Here is a 12,660-nt window from a genome sequence, read left to right as displayed (position 1 = left end):
TTGCCGGGAGAAATATCAACAACCTTAGATGTGATCTGAGGTCTAATGGCAGAAAATGAAGAGGAGGGTGAAAGAAGAGAGTGAAAAAGTTGGTTTAAAACTCAACATTCAAAAAATGAAGATCGTGGCCTCCAGTCCCATCACTTCATGGTAAATAGAAGGGGAAAAAGCAGGAGCATTGACACATTTTCTTTTCTTGGGCTCCAAAATCACTGCAGATGGTGACTGCACCCATGAAATTAAAACATTCTTGTTCCTTGGAAGGAAAGCTGTGGCAAACCTAGACAATGTATTACAAAGTAGAGACATCACTTTGCTCATAAAGGTCCATGTAGTCAAAGCTATGGTTTTTCCAGTAGTCATGTATGGATGTGAGATTTGGATCATAAAGAAGGCTGAATACCAAAGAATTGATGCTTTTGAATTATGATGCTGGAGAAGACTCTTGAGGTCCCTTGGATTGCAAAGAGATCAAACCAGTCAATCTAAAACAAATAAATCCTGAATATTCATTGGAAAGACTGATGCTGAAGCTAAATCTCCAGTACTTTGGCCACCTGATGTGAAGAGCTGATTCATTGGAAAAGACCCTGAAGAGCTGATTCATTGGAAAAGATTGGAGGCAAAAGAAGAAAAGGGCAGTGGAGGATGAGTTGGTTAGATAGCATCACCGATTCAATGGACATGAATTTGAGCAAATTCCAGGAGACAGTGAAGGACAGGCAAGCCTGGCGTGCTGCAGTCCATGGTGTCGCAAAGAGTCAGGCATGGCTTAGCTTCTGAACAGTAGCAGACTGCCACAGTCACAAATGGCCTTTCTAAGGGCCATAAAACCATGTCTCTTCTTGCACACACCTTACAAAATTAGTTCTCTCTTTGCAATTCTGTTTGTTTCTCATTGTCATCATTCCTGAAAATATGACAATGGGGGGGCTCACAAATGAGCCAGTCCACTCTATTGACCCCTCAAGAGAAAGCTCTAGTACAGCAGGAATTACAGGGGATAAAAGCAAGCAGAAGTCTGCTACCACAGAGGCCAACCATTGTGGGCATGGTAGCACATACATACATATTTGCAGAGCTCATTCATATTAAAAAATGAGAACCCCTTTATTTCCTAAAGAGTTTCCATTTAAGCACTAATAATTTGTCCGTTTACAAGTGTTTGTTGAACACTTACCATATACCAGGCACTAAACCAGAGACTGGATGTATAGAATATATCTACTCCCACATCACCAGTGTTTCAAGGATCCTTCAAAATTTCTGGTCCTCTGATTACAGCCTATCTTTTCAGCGGTGTTATATATTCTTCATTGTTATTACAAAGTAATTATTACTGTTATAGGTGGTAATGAAAAAATATAGACAGATGCTCTGTTCACACTTGAGCCAATCCCCCAAATTACTGTTGGACATTCTCAGTTGCTTAGCGGAGGAAAGGCAGCAGTAAACGTCGTGTCCCCATTTTGGTTCTCAGTTTCCTTATCTGCAGCACTATAGTACCCTAAGCAACCAGCAAAACCATTCCCTTGGCAGTAGCATGCTAAACTCAGCCCCACGCAAGTTTTTAGCTGGTCCATCCTCCCCCTCTCCAGCCCCTGCACTGCCTTCAGGAGCTTCCCTCTAGTCTGCACGGCACACGCACATTGAGGAAAATAAAGAAATCACTGTGCTTGGTGCTTCTCCCCACTGAACGCTTCTTTATAACCCAATGGGAAAGAAGTTTAAACTGAACAAATGCTCTCTTTCCTTTTTCTCCCCCACCCATCAGTCTCTGTCTGCTTGATGGAGGAAATATGGCTATTAATAGCCTACAGTGGAACAAACATTTGCATAACTGTTACCTCAGAGCCCATAACTCTGAGCTAATTGGCTGATGGTGATTAAAATGATTAAGTGATTGTAATTTATATGATTAACCAATTAGACCCTTCTCCAGTGATTGGCTCAGGGTAGGCCTCAAGATGTGCGCTTGTCTCCCAGCATGACGGCCGAATTGAACAGTGTTAAATGTTCTTTCAGATGCTGAGTTGTTCCTCTGACCGGTCGGGAAGGTGTTTTACACCCAGTAGTTTTATGTTATCACATTAAATGGGTGGGACCAAAAAATTCAGTAAGTGCCTGCGTGCTCAGTTATGTCTGACTCTTTGTGACCCCGTGGATTATAGCCTTCCAAGTTCCTCTGTCCATGGGATTCCTCAGGCAGGAATACTGAAGTGGGTTGCCATTTCCTCTTCCAGGATCTTCCTGATCCAGGGATTGGACCTATGCCTCTTACATCTCCTGCATTGGCAGGCAGGTGCCTTACTACTAGCACCACCTGGGAAGCCCCCCAAAATTCAATGCCTGGCATAAAAGAAATGGAGGCAGGGCAATGACGTTTTATGGTGGAGACACAAGGTGGATGTGCAGTTGCCCAGAACCATGATTGTCATTTGCAAGTAGCCCATATTCCCCTAAAAAGATAGAAAGACAAGGTTAAGACCTAGAACTTGGGATCCGTGTCAGTTGGCTTTAGTTCTGGCTCAGAGGCTCACTGGCTATGCTATGTGATCAAAGTACTTAACCTTTCTAAGTCCATGGATTCCTCTCCTATAAATAATATTCCTACTTGCCCGGTAAGGTTGGCCTTCCCTGGTAGCTCAGCTGGTAAAGTATCCGCCTGCAATGTGGGAGACCTGCATTTGATCTCTGAATTGGGAAGATCCCCCAGAGGAGGGCATGGCAACCCACTCCAGTATTCATTCTTGCCTGGGAAATCCCCATGGACAGAGGAACCTGGCAGGCTGCAGTTCTTGGGACTGCAAAGAGTCAGACACGACTGAGCGAATAAGCACAGCACAGCACAGCACCTCATGAGGTTAGTATGAAGATCAAATTAGGTTTTGCATATTACACTCCCAATAAATTCTAGCTGCCACTGTTATTGCTATTTTTGTCATGATTTTATTATGACTTCATTGGAATGTAAGCTCCAAAGACATCTTCACTTTTCTCTTCCTGGTATTCAGCATGGTGCCTGGCACATAACAGGTACTAAAAATGTCTGTCAATGATCGAAATTAAAACAGAGCTCTAAATTCATGCCAGGCACTTTTCTAAGTGTTTCACCTTCACTAATAAGAGTGACCCTTGTAACCACTTGGAGAGGTAGGTACTATTATTATAATATCTTCTGCATTTCAGAGGTGATAAAGCTCAGGGAGGGAAGTATGATAACTTGCTCAAGCTCTTGCTGCTAGTGAGAGGTGGATTTGAGAGTGAGGCCTACATTGGGCACCTCTGTAACTGATAAGTAGGAAGATATTTAGATGTTTCCCCAGTTCAGTATGAAATGTCATTGCCAAATGGGACTAAGAAAATAACATGGTTCTTTCTATTTGCTGGAAAAAAAAAAAAAGTTAATTTACCTGATAACACATTTTAGGGACTTGGCAAATTTGGCAAATGTGATAACCAGGAAAGAACTTGAGTTCTCAGAACCAGGTAGGCACAAAGCAGAAATCCAATGTATTCTTTGCTAATCTTTTAGGCAAACTGTTTACTGTGATTCACTATGGCCACCTCAACCCGCTTCCCCCATCTACCATCTTTCTACCTTCTTTCTTCTTTCTTCTCTCTGTTCCCCTTTGCTGCGTGCATGCTAAGTTGCTTGAGTCGTGTCTGACTCTTTGTGACCCTGTCGACTGCAGCCCACCAGGCTCCTCTGTCCATGGGATTCTCCAGGCAAGAATACTGGAGTGGGTTGCCATTTCCTTCTCCAGGGGATCTTCCTGTTCCAGGGATTGAACTCACTCTCCTATGTCTCTTGCACTGGCAGGAGGGTTCTCTTGCCACTAGCACCACTGGGGTTTTCCCAGGCTTTTAGACTCAACTGGTGACAGACCTCTGAATTTTGGATTTCAGGCCACAATTGTTAGAAAGTGGAAAGAGAGGCAGATAACTGGTATCCCTATTCTAGCAGCACTGGCCTCTATACCAAAGGCAGCTACCTTAGGTGTCTTTCTCCCAGGACTCTTCTGGTTATTAAATGTCAGTATAACAAAGACAGCAAGGGTTTCACTTCCACTTAAAGAATAGCATTCAGTGGTGCCATAGCTTGTACCAGGGATGAGGATTATTGTACCGTGGCTCCTGCTGTAACTGCGATAAACATGGGTACGAGGTGAGCTGGAATTTCCCTACTGAACCCAACACATTTTTGGTTCCTCAGCCACCTGACTCAGTCTATGTTCTTTTTCTGACTTTTCATCTCCTCTTCTTTTTATTTCCTTTCCTCCTAACTCAGGACTTTATCTTTTCTCCCCTCTATCTCCTCCTCCCTCCTTTCTCACCCCTAATTTCTTAAATTATGAATGTTTGATATTTTCACGGGACAAACTATGGTTCATCTTGATGTACTTGGCTATTCAGTAGAAATTTGTTCGTATGTGTTTTCTTTAATAGCTCCCATGATAGGGAAGTTGGAATTTTCATTGTTAACTTGATACTGAAATTAACTCCACTTTCTTGATGTTACATTGGTGTAACTTTGCTAAGTTCTTATTTTAAAAAAAAACCATTAATACATTTTTATATTAGAAATTTTACAGAGTATAGAAAAGGTAAAGAAGAAAATAAAAATCACTTGAGCATGTCTCCTAATGTTTTTCTTTCCATTAAATCCTTCTCTGTTACAAAAAATAGAAAGATATTTTTAAGTCTGAAAGACTATGTTCCATGTGTACGTGTGTGCCTAAAAGGAGGGATGGGTTTTGGATAAAGCCCTTTGTGGTTCACTCTGCTTGAAAAAATATATCAAGATATTTGACAAGTTCAAATTATGCCTGGGTCCCCGTAGCACTAGCCTCTGGATCTCTGATTTTTCCCAGGGTTTAGGGAAACCAGTCTCTCATTATTGCACTGGAGAGAGAGAAAGCCAAGCTCTGGACTTGGCAGGTCGTAGCTATTCAATTCGTCTCTAAATCTTTACAAATCCAAGAATTTCCCTGAAGTCATCATTCACTCTGAATTTGTCTGTTGCTTTTTGTAAAGGAGAGGAAAGAACCTCACTTTGGTTAAACATCAGCTCCTATGAAACCAAGCGTTGAAAGGGGGCAGAGTCCGTAATTGATTTTCTGACAGGTTATAAAATATTAAAAGATGGGAAAGTTTTAAAACTAATTTTTAGGTATCCGTCAGAAGCCATGTCCAGTTGGCCTGCAGGATCAATGAAACAACATTACATAGAAATGCTGAGCTCATACTCTCCTGGATAATCTATATTTCAAAGATGAGATTGAGCTCTTAAATGACCTGCTCATAGAGTGAGCTGATCCCAGTTTAAACCTCCCATTTGGAACCTGGGTTGCAAAGATTAACTATTTCAAGGAAATGAAAGCCAACACATCCCTGAAGTCTTGGCAGATGGGAAGGTAGGAGAGAATAGGACAAACCAGGTAAACAGGTCCAGTAAAACCCACAGGGTCTTTTGTCAATTTAACATCACTCCTTGGAATGATCTTTGACTTTTTATTTTACATATTCCAGTTTAGGGGAGTGTGCATGGGAGTCAACCTTTATATTTCTCTGTTATTTCCTCCCAGGTAGCATCATGGAAATTTGTCTACCTTTATTTGCAAATGAAGTATATCCTAGGAAGGATGGAGGTGTTTTTCAGTTCCTTTAGCTCCATCACCAACAGCAAGTTTTGGGGTTTCAGAAACAAGATACGGAAGCCCTGGCACCATGACCATATGACATGTATTTAGTTATTTTCTTTTCCAGATCCTTATTTAGAATGTAGGGCTTCCCTGATAGCTCAGTTGGTAAAGAATCGTCCTGCAATGCAGGAGACCTGGGTTTGATCCCTGGGTTGGGAAGATCCCCTGGAGAAGGGAAATATGCTTAGGGTGTAAGCCCAGCAAAGACAGAGCTTTTTGCTAGATTTGTTTACATCTCAAACCTTAGGGTCTCAAAGGGTGCCTGGCAAAGCAGGTGCTCAATAAACATTTGTGTGAGTGGATAGATGGACAGACAGACAGATGAGCTGATACCTAACACAGTAATAGAAGTGTGATCAAGGTGCTATGGAAATATAGTTCCAGAGCCATTTGTTTTGATAGGCTCCAGGGGACTTCAGAGGTGGGACGACAGACAGCCCTAGGCACTGACTTAAGTGCATTTGGCTTTGGTCACCTAATCTGTTGCAATTAGATGAGTGCTAACAGAAGTCACTATTAAATTAAGAGATAGTATAGGTAAACTGGCCAACGCTGTGCCTGTCACAGGGTGCTGTGTTGTTGTGCTCAGCTCTTTTATAACACCATGGACTACAGCCTGCCAGGCTCCTCTGTCCATGGAATTTTCCAGTCAAGAATACTGAAGTGTGTTGCCATTTCCTACTCCAAGGGCTCTTCCTGACTAAGGGATTGAACCCATGTCTCACATCGCCTGTATTGGCAGGCAGATTATGTACCACCGTGCCATCTAGGAAGCCCTGTCACAGGGTAGCATTCCATACATGTCACTCTTGTTCCTTCTTTTAAGAACTTGTCCTGAGAGCACTTCCTGATTCCAATCCTAGTTTTTCCAAGAAGCACTTCCTCAGGTGTCTACTCAAGTGTCCCTTCTTGGTGTGGTCTTTTCTGGCTGTCTATCTAAGATTGCAGCCCTTCCCTCACATTTCCTATCCTTGCCTACAGCATTTCTGCAACTGATATACTTTGCTTATGTGTTTATTGTGCGTCTCTCTGTACTAGGGTATAAGCCCAAGCAGGGCAAAGATCTTTGTCATGTTATTGCTGTGTCCTCAGCACCCAAAATACAGTCTGGCATATAGATTATGCTCAGTAAATGTTTGTTGAATGAACAAATGAAACAAATCCCAGTTCCATGTAGCCAGAGAAAGTTGCTATGATATGCTACAGGAGAGTTTGCATTTTTCTGTTTTCCTATGATCGATATACGATGAATGTTTTGTGAGTGAGCAGAAGGGAAAACAATTCCATGAACCACTGAGGCCAAATTTTCTCTTGAAAGGAGGTAAGGTGTAGTGGCCCCTATGGCTCCACATTCTTCTAAATGTGCAGGAAAGATGCTCAAGGCTGATTTCCATCACACTCCTTTCTCTTTCAGCCGATCCCTCTGCAGGGAGGCTGGCAGTTGGGCCCGATCAGCACTGCTGGCCTCATAATCAGATTTTAATGACTGTCTGCTTCCCTTCCTACATGTTTATAGTCCTCAGCACTCTGATTAAGTTTTTGGTCCCGCAAGAGAGTTAAAAGCCCACAATTTGCACTGGGTGTTTTATTTTTTCTAAGTTAAGCAAGTGGGTAACTGTCTCTTTGATCTTTCCGCTGTGGATGAGAGCTGTTTGTGTTTTTAAGGCCTTCAACAATTACGTGAAATGGACACAGGACTGGGTTTGAGGTTGACCTTCTGGGTGGTTTAAAAGTCCCTCCAAGGTTTTTATTCTTTCTCCTCCTATCTCCCCCACACCCCAAGTCCAGGAGGAACAGAGGAAAACAAAGCAGCAAAAAGCTCTGGGAAGAAAAAGGAACTGATGGTAGAGGCCAGCCAGGGAGTCGGCTTTCAGAGCTGGTGTTCCAGGAGGTGAGAAGCATTTCTCTCTGTACAGTTTCCCTCAACTTTGTTTGTGTGGGTGACTAGTGGTAGGGAAGCACAGAGATTAACTTGATATCCCCATGCAGTTTGGTCAGTAGCTCTACAGGAAGACCAATAAGGAGGAGACAGTCCCAGTCATCCACTGAGCTCTATTTGCAGCATAAAGGAGTAACGAGCAGAACTCTTGCTACTGCACTTATTCCAGCAATTATGTGTACAAGAAGGATGAGGAGCTGTGGGCCTAAGAGAGAAGGGAGAGGGCCATGGAAATCACACACAGTGTCTCCGGGGCTCCCCAGCTGTGTCAGGACTGAAATATGAATGTCATGCAGGTTGGTGACTTCCTTGTGGCATGTACACATTATCCCACCCGCGCCACAATTAAGTCACATTCAGTAGCACTTCACTATTTTAATTAAGCTTATTGCAAGAGTAATCATCATTGCTGTCAGTATCAATCATCAGTAATTTTTCCGATTATGGCCATAAGTGGTGACAGTCCATGTTGACAGTAAATGATAATGCCTCTGGCTTGAACTGACACTTCATTGGACTTTGCAAGGTTGCTCTGAACACTCCTGGGCTTGCAAAGTAAAGAACTATTTATCTATGACAAAAGCTCGGTCTATCCGATATTTGTTTTTGCTTCCCAAATGGATAAGTTCATAATATTTGCAAAATTCATCCTTTAGTAGATGACAGCCATGGAGTCCAAAACACATTTAGAAAGAAGTTATATGCTTTGAGCTCAGGGCTGCAGCATCACAGCCGTTCCCAAACCTGTCCTAAATGTGTATTAGTTGAGTTATAGCTCTTTCTTCCAAATGGACATGGGAAATGAAGTTGTTTCGATTGCAAAATGGCTCTTGGCAGTCTCCTATTTCTAAGTGGAAGCAGGGGAAAGAAATCTGAGGGAAAACAGCTCTACTTCCCTTTATAACTGGCCCTTTCTGGCATCCGACATGATTGAAATTCTTCAACATTTAAATAAGGTTTCTCCTAAACAACAATAACCTAGTTACTTATTATTCTTGTAACTGCATTTCCATGGTTTAAAGTACTCCCTGGTCTCAACCATTTGTGCTACAAATAATTTTAATTGAGCCGAGAAACCCTTGACATTTTAGAAATTACCTTCTATTTATAAGACTTTAAGAAGAAAACCTTCCTGGCAATCCTGACCTCTATGCGATTTGGCCTTTTTTTCCCCCCTACTTTGAGTTTTTTTTTTTTTTCATTGAATTAAATTACTTTCATTTCTCATTTAATTTTTGCAGTAGCAAATAAAATGCCAATTTGATATGTTCGTAAAATCCCACACAGGCTATGAAATACCCAGTCTTCTTTGACTCACACATATCAGGAAGCTGCTCATCTCAAGCCCATTCCATTAAGGTTGATAAAATGGGTTCTGGGAAAATTATTAATGATGAAGGCTTAAAAACAGAGGCTCTTTCAGGTCCTAAAATATACTTTGGGGTTTCTGGAAGTCTTTTGAACAGTGAAATTTTTAATTTTTGTTATTTATTTCCCCCAAATTTCATGGATCGTTCTAGTGTAGACCTTGTTAAAGCACATTACATTTAGATACAAATAAAAAATACTATGCCTTGTACAGTGTTTTCACATTCATTGTCCTTCTTGCTCTTCAAAGGAACCTATTCTTTCATTCAGTAAATATTTATAGACACTTACTATTTTCCAAGCACTATTCTAGGCACTCCAGATATAGTAGTAGGCAAAATGGCTTGTGGAAATTACATTTTAGTAGGAGACAAGTTGTGTGTGTCTTAGTCGCTCAGTAATGTCTGACTCTTTGCAAACCCATGGAGCCCATAGCCATTTCTTCCTTGATCATCCTGACCCAGGGGTCAAACCCAGGTCTCCTGCATTGCAGACAGATTCTCTACCATCTGAATCAACAGGGAAGCCCTTAAAATAAAATAGAAGTAAGCAAAGTATGTTGGCCACCTGATGTGAAGAACTGAATCACTGGAAAAGACCCTGACGCTGGAAAAGATTGAAGGCAAAAGGAGAAGAGGGCGGCAGAGGATGAGATGGTTAGATAGAATTACCAATTCAATGGACATGAATTTAAGACTTGGAGGAGGCAAGGACAAGGGCAACCTTAGAGCAACCTTTCAAGTAGAGAGGACAGAAAGTACAAAGATCCCAAGGCAGGAACAGAAAGGAGATCACTGGATGTAGAGCGAAGTGAGCAATGGGCTGGTGGTAAGAAATAAGATCAGAGTGGAAGCCAGAATCCCATCCTGTAGGACCTTAAAGGTCCCAGTGTGAAGATTTGGTTTTACCCTAACTAAGATGAGGACACTGGAGGGCTTTGAGCAGAAGAATGACACAGCCTGACTTTTGCTTGAAAGGACCAGTCTTTGGCAGTGTAACAGTAGGCTGGGAAGAGGGAAATGGCAGAGGAGGGAGGTAAGTTAGGAGACCACTGCGTTTATCAAGGAAAAGATGACAGTGACTTAAACCAGGGTGGTATCGGGGGAAGTGCTGAGAAACAATTAGTTTCTGGATATTGAAATTAATTAAGGAAAATGTTACCTAATCCTATTTTAAGGAGTGAGAAAAACTAGGTCGCAGGGTAACTGACTTTCTCAAGAATACAGAGCAAGGATGTGACAAAATTGGGCTTGTGGGTGACAGACCCAGACCTGTGGGTGGGGGTCCCTCAGTCCACCCCGTGTGGACCAGCTGCACCTGAATACACCCTAAATATCCATCTTGGAATTTCTGCCTCAGAGCCATGGTCATGTTCTCATTACCCTAATAAATAAGGAATCAGGAAGAGCAGGAGACTTCAGTCCCTGTGCCCTGGGTGGCTAATGCTCCCTGACAAGTAGCAGGTTGGAGCCTAATGAATGGTTGGGAGAAAGAGGAGCAGGAGGGCTTGCTTCTAGGGGAAAAGAGGTGCTCATTAGCTATCCAGTTGCTCAGATGGTTCAGCCTCTTGTTTCAAGCAGACCCCAGCACAATAGGCCACCTTTCTGTAAACAAGCAATTCTACAGCTTTGGGGCCCCATGGATATTTAAAAAAAGACTGGGGTGAGATTCATATAACATAAAATGAACCATTTAATTTTTAAGTGAACCATTCAGTGGCATTTAGTACATTCAAGTGTTGTACAACCATCACCTCCATCTAGTTCCCAAACATTTTCATCACCCTGAAAAGAAACCCCATTAAGTAGTCACTTCCCATTCTCCTCTTGCACCAGGCTTTGGTAACCACAAATCTACTTTTTGTCTCTATGAATGTACCCATTCTAGATACTTCCTATAAATAGAATCATACAATATGTGGCCCTTTTGTGTCTGATTTCTTTCATTTAACCCAGTGTTTTTTGAGGTGCTTCCATGTGACAGCATGTATCAGTACTTCATTCCTTTCTCTGGCTGACTAATTCTCTCTTGTGGGCTTCCCAGGTGGTGCAGTGGTAACGAACCTGCCTGCTAATGCAGGAGTTGCAGGAGACGTGACGCGAGTTCAGTGTCTGGGTCGGGAAGATCCCATGGAGGAGGAAATGGCAACCCGCTCCAGTGTTCTCGCCAGAAAACTCCCATGAATAGAGGAGTCTGGCGGATTACAGTCCACGGGGTCACAAAGAGTGGGCACGACTGAGCAAGTGAACACACATACACACACATCATGTTTATCCATTCATTCATTTAGTGGACATTTGAATTGCTTCCCCCTCTTGGTTATCATGAATAGCCCTGCTGTAAACAGGTGTATATGTGTGTTGGTTTGAGTACCTGTTTCAGTTCTTTGGGCAGTATTCCCAGGAGTGGGATTGGTGGGTCATATAGTAATTCTGTGCTTAACTTTGAAAGAAAAAACTTTCCCACAGCAACTGAATCATTTTCATACCCATCACCAATGTGCAAGGATTCCAGTTTCTCCACATCCTAACCAACAGTTGCTAATTTTCCTTTTTTAAAAAAAGTTAATAGCTATTCTAGTGGACATGAAATGGCATCTCACTGTGGTTTTGGTTTGCATTTCCATATGAATAATGCTGCTGATCATCTTTTCATGTGCTGGAAGCAAATGTACGAATGCTTATTTAAGTTCCTTGCTCTTTTTAATTGAGTTATTTATTTTTTTGTTGTAAAAATTCTTTATATAGTTGGATACTAGACTTTTATCAGAAAAATAATCTCTCCCTTTCTGTACATTGTCTTTTCGCTTTCTTGATGATGTCCTTTGATGCACAATAGCTTTTAATTTTGATGAATCTCAACTTACCTATTTGTTGTTGTTCAGGCCCAGTTCACCTGTTTTTTTCCCAGACTTTAAACTTTTTATTTTGTGTTGGGGTATAGCTGATTAACAATGTTGTAGTAGTTTCAGATGAACAGAGAACGGACTTAGCTGTATACATAATGTATCATTTCACCTGGTTTCTTTAAACCAATGTTAATGGGAACAACAACAATTTTAATAATAATGGTGAACACTAACGCAGAAGGAGGAAGTCATAGAAAAGCATTTATGAGTTTTTTCTAGTTTAGACCAGGATCTGGGACAGACATGGAATTTGCCAAACTCAAACAATCTGAAGCTGTAGACCTCAAAGTATTCCTGTTTAAAACATGTTATGAGGTACGTCAAGCTGCCATCACAAAAGACCTACAAACATAATAGCTTAAACCAGAAAGAAATTTATTTTTTCTGTCTTATGACAAAGGTAGGATGGCTCAACAGGGTCAGGGTCCCAAGCTGCTTCTAATGTCCCATTTGCCATCATTAACACATGCCCTCCATCTTGTGGTCTGAGATGGTTGTCCCAAGCTACATCAGCATTCCAAGCAGCAGGAAGGGGAAGAGGAAAGAGGTTATGTTCCTTCCCTTTAAGGATAAGTCCCAGAGTTTACACACATCACTTCTGTTCACTCCCATTGCCCAGAACTTAAGTCACATGACCCCCCCAAGGAAGGTTGGGAAATGTGATCTTTAATTCAGCAGCCATGTGCCCAAATAAAAACTCTGAAATTATAGAGGAAATTACATATAGGGGGACAAAAATA

This window comes from Capra hircus, chromosome 4 (assembly GCF_001704415.2).
Source record: "Capra hircus breed San Clemente chromosome 4, ASM170441v1, whole genome shotgun sequence".
NCBI classification, from domain to species: domain Eukaryota; kingdom Metazoa; phylum Chordata; class Mammalia; order Artiodactyla; family Bovidae; genus Capra; species Capra hircus.
The sequence above is the reverse complement of the archived record's forward strand: the minus strand, read 5'-3'. Positions refer to the sequence as shown.